At 47.2% G+C, this 9056-nt stretch overlaps 1 protein-coding gene across 2 annotated transcripts in view; it reads right to left on the reverse strand.

Moving 5' to 3' along the window:
- The window catches only part of AKT1 (AKT serine/threonine kinase 1), a 74898-nt gene extending 74159 nt beyond the window's left edge, over positions 1–739 (reverse strand). Inside the window, exon 1 of one of the 2 annotated variants that reach the window (XM_032690597.1) lies at positions 301–504. The gene's annotated coding sequence lies outside the window, so the exon portion shown is untranslated. Of the gene's footprint in view, positions 1–300; positions 505–721 lie in introns of those variants that run through there. The other variant, XM_032690600.1, reaches the window with a different exon arrangement.
- Positions 740–9056: the final 8317 nt, after the last annotated feature.

Below are 9056 nucleotides of genomic sequence, written 5' to 3' on the forward strand. Positions count from 1 at the left end.
CCCACCGCATCCTGGGGGAGCCAACAGCTTCCTGTCCGCCCCGGGCCCGTCGGCAGGACGCGACCGCCCGCCCGGCCCGGGGGCCGCCCGCAGCCCGGCCCCCGCGCCCCCCACCCCGCCCGGCCGTGCCCGGGGGGCGCCGGGGCAGCCCCCGGCCGGGGGAGGCGGAGGGAGGGCGGCCGCCCCCTCCCCGTGCCCTCCCGTCCCTCCCGGCCCCGCACAATGCGGCCGCGCCGAGCAGGCCCCGGCCCCGGCGCTTCCTTCCCCCAGCCCTTCCCTGCCGGGGAGCGGGTCACTTACATGGCTGGAGCCCCGGGAGGAGGCGGCGGCAGCAGGGGAAGGGAGCCGGGGAGGGAAGCAGGGGAAGGGGAGGGAAGGGGGGAGCGAGCCAGCGAGCTGAGCGGGGGAAGGGGGCGGCCGGCGAGGCGGGCGGGCTCTGCGGCGGGCGCCGAGCGAAGGCCTCACTGGGCTCCCGGCAGCCGCCGCCTCCTCCTCACCATCCCCGGGCGGCGGGGCGGCTCCTCCTCCCCCTCTCGCAGGCGCTCGGCCCGTGGGGTTCGCTCGCACGCCCGCTCCGGCTGCCGGCTCGCCTTCGCCGCCGCTCCGCCCTGCGAGGCCGCCCCTCGCCTCGCTCCGCCGCCGCCTCCCCCCGCGCCCCCGGCCGCGATCCCGCCGCCCGGGCCGGGCTTGTCCCGCACGCGTGTCCGCGGTGCTCGCTCACATCCTCCGCGGAGCGGCCGCCGGGTCCCGCCGCCGCTTCCCGCCCGTGCCGAGGGGCCGCCCCGCTCCGCTCCGTGCCGCTCCCCGCTCGGGGTCCGGGGCCTCGCCCCCCTCCGAGCTCCCTCCGCGCGGCGGGGCAGCGCCCGCCGGCCCGGCCCCCTCCGCCCACCCGCCGGCCCGGCCCCAGGCCCCGAGGGCGGCGTTTCCTGGCCCCGGGCCGTGTTCCCCCTTCCCCCGGCCCTGGGTCGGGGAGCTGGGGGTGGCTGAGCCCCGCGAGGGTTGTGGCCTCTCCTGACTCGGCCTAAGGGCCGGGTGCCTGGAGCGTGGACAGTTTCACAGAATCACAGAATCAATTAGGCTGGAAAAGACCTCTGGGATCAGCGAGTCCAACCTTTGACCAAACACCACCATGTCAACCAGATCTGGCACCAAGTGCCACGTCCAGGCTTTCTTTAAACACCTCCAGGGACGATGACTCCACCACTTCCCTGGGCAGCCTATTCCGATGTCTAATCACCCTTTTTGTGAAGAAATTCTTCCTAATGTCCAACCTAAACCTTCTTGGCACAGCTTAACACTATCCTTTCCTATCGCTGGTTGCCTGGGAGAAGGGGCCCACCCCTCATCTGGCTACAACCCCCTTTCAGGGAGTTGTAGAGCCTTAAGGTCACCCCTGAGCCTCCTTTTCTCCAGGATAAACACCCTCAGCTCTCTCAGCTGCTCCTCATAACCCTTGTGCTCCAGACCCTCCACAGGCTTCATTGCCCTTCTCTGGAAAAACGGCAACCCCAAAAAACGGGCACCCGACCCCACCATAGGGAAGAAGACCTGTCAGCCCTGGCATTTCGAACTCTGGGAAAGGCCAAGCTCCTTTAAATCTCTTGGAGCGCTTCCAGCAAGCTCCCCCAAAAATATGGGGTGCCAGTCTGCTTTCTCTGCGCTTGGAGCTTTCCCTTGGTCCTGCAAAATACCAGCTGATTAAATAATGAGGTATCACAGTACCTTGGAGGATATTTCTTTTCCACAGCAGATGGTCTGCAAGGCATTAAGGAATTGCCCATGGAGGGGCCAGGGCAGCCCATGGATGCTGCACTTGAGGCCGTCCTGCTCTCATAGCAGGAATGGCTCAAAACATCACAAATTACTTCAACTATTGCTTACAGCATGACAGTATTTTTGGTAATGTTTTTGAGAGCTGTTCTGCTCTGAAAAATAATGTTGTGGAAACACCTATGACAGATTTACATTTCTCCACCCTCCCGCTATCAGAATTTGTCCTCTTTGGTCACTGAGGGATTTTGTTTATTCTGTAATTGACAGTGCCATAAACGTTAACTGGGCTGTAAGAACTGACTGGATTTCCTCAGAAACGTACAATCACCAGTGATCGCATTTCTGCCATTAGAAGCTGGCTGGAATTTAGGAAACAGCACATCTTCCCACAGCTTTGCTCTATTGGCAACATAAAAGTGCATAACATGCACTTACAGCAGTAAAGATGGGAAACACAGCTCTGCCTTTACACTGGTATCAAACCCTTTGGATATAATAAGAGGCTTTTCTACGACATCATGTGAATGATTATAAGCATTCAGTGAAATTTGCTTTCTTCTTTCATTTTGATCAACTAGCTCTGACTAATCATATCTGTTATCAGGGTTCCTGAGCATCAAATGTATCGCTGGATTTTGGGTACAACAGTGTGCTAGAGGAGCCAACAATGACACAGAGGAGAAAAGGCTTTACTCTTCTTCATGGGGGAGGCAGAGAGAGCAAGGCCTCCTTTCCCACCAGAGAACAGACCAGTTCCTCCTGGCAGAGCAGCTATACCAGTGCAGGATTTTCTGTGTGTCTCCTTTAGGTTTACTGGGGCATATTTCAGTGCAGTTTTTAAAATGTACCATTCAGGGAACTTAGCAGAGTAATCAGACCCTGTGGCACTGGCCCAGTTACCTAGTTTAGGGTCAGATCTTCATCTGCTGCAGTCAGTGGAAAGATTTCTATTGGTGCCAGGGCAGAATGGAATGGCTGTGGGAACTCTCTAAGATGTAAAGGTAATGGAAAGGGAAAATCTGGGTTTGTGATCACATTTTGACCTGCCATGTATTGTGTACAAAGTACTTAGTGTATATTAAAATGTAGGTACTCATTGAAGATATATTTAAAATTAAATTAATCATTAGTGTGCAAAGCTTGCAGGCAGCTCAGAGGACATGTATCTTACTTAACAAAAACAACGAGAAAATTCATTTATGAACTAATTTTGAGCCTTCAGGCCTCAGTTACACCTAGAAGTAAAAAGGACATGTAGGTACAGGAGTTCAGTGGCTGTAAGACACTTCTGTCCAGGCAGGGGGATCTCTGGTAATAGATCTGATTGCAGGAGAGTTTTCTTGCCTTCCTGCCAAACCTTGTCCTGATTGATAAGCTCCCAGGCTGTGTGGTGAGCAAGGTCATTAGGACTTCCCCCTGCAAATGAAGCAGCGGTTTAAAAAATAAGATCATAGAGTAAACAGTTTTCTGTCCTGAAGAGAAGAAAATAAACCTCTGTTGTTTGCTAGAAAGGAAGTACAATTAAAAAAAAATCCAAATTTCAACACAAACTTATTGTTTAGATTTGCCGACTGTTGATTTACCATGATGAAAGACAGGCCCAAACTAGAAAGTTTGGATCCTGATCTGGATCTGACATTCCCCAAATCTGAGGGGGAAGTGTGATTCAGAGTCTGGAGTAAGGGCTTATCTCTCAAACACAGCAAAGTACTGTGGATAAAAATACCCAGGTAAAGTAGGAAGTGCCTGGTCTGCAACAACAAGAGTGACTTTGTATCAACAGTGAACAAAAGCAGCTTTTTTTTTTCTTTGAGAACAATGAAATCACTCAAGAATTTTTATAAATACAAACAATGTGGGTTTTATCACTCAGTTATCATCAGTAGGATTATAGTCTATAAACCCTAATTTTCAGGGAAGTCCCTAGATTTCCCTGAACGCTTCCTCAGATTTCACATCTGTTAACTCTCGTTTATTAAGTGCTTCAGGATAAGGTGCATCCACGGTGCCTTAGTATTACATTACCTGAAAATACTGAATGTAGGAGTTAGTGGCAAAGAAAAGTTGATTGCCAGATAGTGTATTGATAACACGCCAGAAGAGCAGGCAGTCCTGTTCCCATCCTTTTTGAGCATATATAAAGGTAGCATGTAGTTCAGTGTCACTTTTAAAAATTATTTTAAAATGTTTAATCTATGAAGCTTTGGATAAAATTGGGTTTTATCCAATCAGGCATAAGAAGAAAGACTAGCATGGTAAGATGAAATGGAATTGCTGAGTTAACCCCCACTAGAACAAGCTCTGTTCCATGATTTTAAGTAATGACAGCACCTTTGTGGGCCAACAGAATTTGTTCCTCCCTTTTTAAAAGGTGTGCTGTACTCAGAGGTACTCAAAGGAAACTATATGACATCCTATTAGAATTACTGAGCTAGTACCTCAGTCTAGGCACTAACAGCTTTTAGACAATCAACTCAGATTTGGTCTGAAACAAAAGTCTAGCTCAATAAAAATACAAATTAGAAGTGCTTTTCACAGCACCAAATATAATAAACATAGTTGTGCTTCTAAAACTGAGCAAATCCAATGTTTGAAGGTGTATTTCTCAATAGCAAAACAACAGCAAGCTCTCTGGAAAAAATAATTAATATAGTCATGCTGAAACATTGTGGGTTTGCTTTTTAGAAATTCCTCTTGAGAATAAATAGATGTATGAGTTTGCTTGTCCTTCTCTGATGAATTTCCTACCAGGCTAAGTGTCAGCTAAACTGGTAATGGGAAGAGCAGAACTGAATGGGGCCTGTTTGCTGCTCTTCCTGATGGCTTGCTAAAATCCCTGGGAGAAGTCAGACAGAAGACCTAGCTTTGGTTTCCAGCTTCTGTTGCTGGTCACCAAGGTGCCAAAGCTGGAGAGCCCTGGGATGGCAGGGTGTCAGTGCTGTTGACAAGCCCCAAAGTGAGAGCAGTACAGTCTTCTTCACCAGGAATAATGACAGCCATGACAAGGGGCAGCAAACATGCTGTGGGCAGTTTGGTATATAAACAGGAACTGAGTTGGTTTGCATAGAAAATGGGCTAGTTATATATAAAACAAACAAAAATAGCAAATATATCGGTTCTGTGCCATACACCACTGCAGTTGCTTTTGTTGTTACAGTGATAACCACAAGTCCCAGCCTGGACCAGGCACCATTAGGTGCTGTAGACACACATCAGAAGACCTGGGCTTTGATCTGAAGGGACTGAAGTCTGCTGCAAACTGCTGCTTTTCCCCTCTCCTTAAAAAGTAGCACGTCATGAGTTCTTAGGTCTGGGAAGATACCTGAAAATGCTGAAATTCCAATGATCTGTGTGAGGGAACATCACAATCTTAACTACAGTCAGATAGGCAGATCCTTTGAGACTGAAACACTGGCATTACAGACACATATTAAAAGAAAAATAAAAACTTTCACATTCCTGTTGCATTCCCAACCCTCACACACCTAATGCTAACTATGTTCTTTACCTAAAATTACACAGTTAAGCATGGTGTGGGCATAATAACTTGGGTTTAGGAGCAGCAGCCGTGCTGCTGGATGAGGACACAGGCACAGCAATGGGTTCTTGGAGCACTGGTTCTGGCTGCATTGAGCTCCAGGTGACAGCCAGCACAGAGCAGCTCAAGTTTTCCTCATGAGATTTGCAGTTTCCTAGAGATCAAGAGTTGGAATCGAATCTTTAAGGTTTTAAGCATTATGGTGAGAGGGGCTTCCCATATCTTTTAAAATATGTATATGTATATATGTAGGATATTTATCCAGTGGACTGGCAAGTGTTTTTATTATTTGTATAGTAACATTAGAAGAGAAGGGTTTGCTTTTAATTTCTTCAGTGTGTTTTTAATAGCATCTGCATGCATGCGACAATCTGCTACGCTTTGAATCGCCTGCTTAAAATTGTATAGTTTGGAAACTTTGAAGGGCAGAAGTGACCATTTCAGCATCATTCTGGCTACTGCAGCCACAAAATTGTACTTACTGATGTCTTCATTTATATTCAGATCCTGCTTTATTTATAATACAAGAAGCAGTCCTATGATAGGGGAGCCCTGGTAATAATTTATATATTATATAAATATTTATTTATATATTTTTAAATATAATTTTTTTCTGCTATTTGAGCATTTCTCTCCTGTAGTTCTTTGATTTCTAATCAGGATTAAGCTTATGCTGTCACTTGCCCTCAGTGAAATCACTGAGTTCTTCTTCTCTGCCTGACTTCTTCTTGTCACAAAACATTTGAGTGCTTTTACTGTCCTTTGGCTACATCTACACTTGTTTTGTTAGCTGTGCCTGCAGATAGGCTGGTGGCTGCTGCGCTCTGTGGCCAGAGTGAGTTATGTCCATCCTGCTCTGAGGGGCTGGGCTTGTCTCCAAGCCTAAACCCTCTTCCTCTGCCCTCAGCAGTGAGCAATAGTGGCCTTGGAGGAGTGGTTTTCTGGAGTGATCCAGTGGATGTTGAAGACCCCATCTCCACATTAGAGGTGTTTTAGTGAAGTGGGGGTGTTTCAGGCTAACTGTAATGGGGTCCCATGGACTATATGCCCAGTGGTGGCCAAAGTTTGTGTGGACTGCTCTGGAGGATCTCACTGCTTTAGGTTCACTGGAAGGGAGCTCAGTTCATGCACTCCCAGACTGATCTGTGAAACAAACCAAACTACAGTAAATCGGTACAATCTGGAGATTTGCCTCAACAGCACAGTCCTGATTCAAGCATGCTAATGTAGACTCAGGAACTGGGAACATTTGCTGCCACATCAGCTGATGGTATCCAGAAGTTAAGAAGATATTTGGGAGAAGTTTGAGAAGATATTAGGAATAAGAATCAGAGACACATCGGCTGCAAAATTCAGGCTCAAAAACCCTGCATGTGTCCTAATATAACAAGTACCTTCTTGGTTGCCCACCCCATCCCTCACCATACTTGGCACGTAATATCAGTTTTCTTTGACCTCGAGTTGTCAAACATTGCCTGTCTGATGATCTTCCCATCCCAACCTTGACCAGAATGGCTCACGCATTAAGCTGTGTCCACCGAGAGTCTGTATAAACCAGGACACAACCATCCCTTTGGGTCTGTGTGGGACAGGACCTGCCTCTCGGCATGTCCATGTCCAGTGCTGAGCACAGTCTCTGCAGGAGCTTCTTGGTGCTCATCTAAAATACACACTAAATTTTCAAATAACAAAGGCAACTGTGGGAGAAATCAACCAGTTGACCGGCCTTGCGGCCTCCACTGGCCTCAGCCTTGTCATCTGCATTCGGCTGGAGAAGTGGCTGCTCCTCAGCCAGTTATGGGTTGCCAGCCCAGAGGGAATCAAGCCCACTGCCGCATCCAGCCTGGCTCTCACACAGCGTTCCCGCTGCAGCCCCTGAGCCTGCCAGGACAGGCTGGCAGCCGGAGAGAATGATGTCACCGAATGGGCAGGGCTTCTTTGCCGCCGATAACATCTCAGCAGATGTCCTCCAAACATGCTCACGGTTCTCCCATTATAGCATCTTTATTACCCATTTACCTTTCACAGTCCCACTTTTTAAGTCAGCAAAGAGGTTACTCTTTGCTAAAGACCATGTTAAAAAAAAATGGAAAAGAGCTTTGCTGCAGTTGTTTTAAGTGGTTTTGATTTATGCTTGGGCAGGAAAACCTTGCATTTCAGTAAAACACCAGTACTGAGATACTTCAAAGAATATAGGTACCAGAGTACCACTGAAAAAGTTTGTGATTTTCCGTTTGTGATTTACCCTTTTCCAAAATAATACAAGGGATCAATGAAGTTGCTAACTGTGCACCTTACACGGGCACCCCCGTGATCCTGTTAGCTATAATCTGTTCCCCATAAATCCTGCAGGTTCTACTCCCACCTACTGGGTCTCATCCCTATTTAGAAAATCAGATCTACCCCAGGGTATCCTTCTGGACGTGTAGAGTTCCACTGAAATCAGCAGGGATCTGTTTAAGGACATGCCTGCAGAGAGTATCTGTTATTCTATATTTACACAGTACCCAGCATAATAGGACATGAAACCTGATTAAAGCCTCCAAACAGTACTGCCATGGAAATCAGTCTTGTTATTGACTGATGACTCAACATGTCTGGATTTAGATGGAAGAGGGCTACTTTCAATTCCCAGTTCTTTTATAGACTCTCCGCGTAACCTAGCCAAGTCATTGAATCTCCAAACCTCAGACACACCTGTATTTAATGCAGAGAAAGTCAATCATTGATTAATTCCCTTCTCCCAGCCCATTCTGCAGTTTTTTATTACAAGTTCCTTGGGGCAGATGTTGCCTCTTGTGATGTGCGAGGACACTGCGCAGCACCAGGGAGCTCTGACAAGCCTATAAATGATAAAATAACAATCATGTTCAGTAGCACAGAAGCAGCTGTGATTGTCCTAATATTTGTCCTAGTAGAGTCATTTTTAAATTGAAAGCACACCTGGGATAATTCAGTTCCAGAAGATGCTCAGCCTGATCCTGGGATGATGACAACCTCTGAGTAACCTGAGCTACAGCATTGCCTTGAACAGGATAAGAAAAGGTAAAATGATGAGAGTAATAGAGTTTTGTGGGTTTTTTTGCAAAATGTAAAGCAGTACAGATCGAGTCAAACCTTGAATAAAATACCAGCAGCCACACAGTTTTCCCTCTTCATGGGAACAGATGTGGAAAGCTATTATTATAATTTGCAAATAATGTTACCCCCTTATGTGTGTCATTGGAGCTTTTTTATTACATGGATTCAGCCAGAGAGTTTCTTACATAACACTGTTATTCTGTTTTCATTTTGGATGTAGTTATCAGGTGATGGTTTCCCAGACACAGGTACTATTATTAAATAGCCATCAGTTACACAGGTATTTAGCTCTCAGAAAATCAGTGTTCTGAAATTGTGAAGATATTTCCTAGGATAGAATATTTGCCGAAAGTTAAGCCCAGGAGCAAGCACAGATCCCTGCAGGTATGCCACACAACTTGCATAGACAACCATTATTAATACAAATCACTTCAATTAAAATTGACACGTGAGCTAATTAATAGGATGTTGATTGATAAACAAGACTGCGCTCGTTTTATCCAGGCATTTGTTAATTACCTGCCCGATGTTGCAGCTGACCGGCGAGGACACGCTCCCGCTCTAAGGAACGTCGTGGGGTTTGTGTGCATTCCAGTTTAGCAGGGATTGGCTGTACCTAGAAAATAGCAGTATTTTTTAGCCATGGGATATAAAGTTTTGTGTC

The sequence above is a fragment of the Chiroxiphia lanceolata genome, chromosome 6, assembly GCF_009829145.1.
Source record: "Chiroxiphia lanceolata isolate bChiLan1 chromosome 6, bChiLan1.pri, whole genome shotgun sequence".
NCBI lineage: Eukaryota > Metazoa > Chordata > Aves > Passeriformes > Pipridae > Chiroxiphia > Chiroxiphia lanceolata.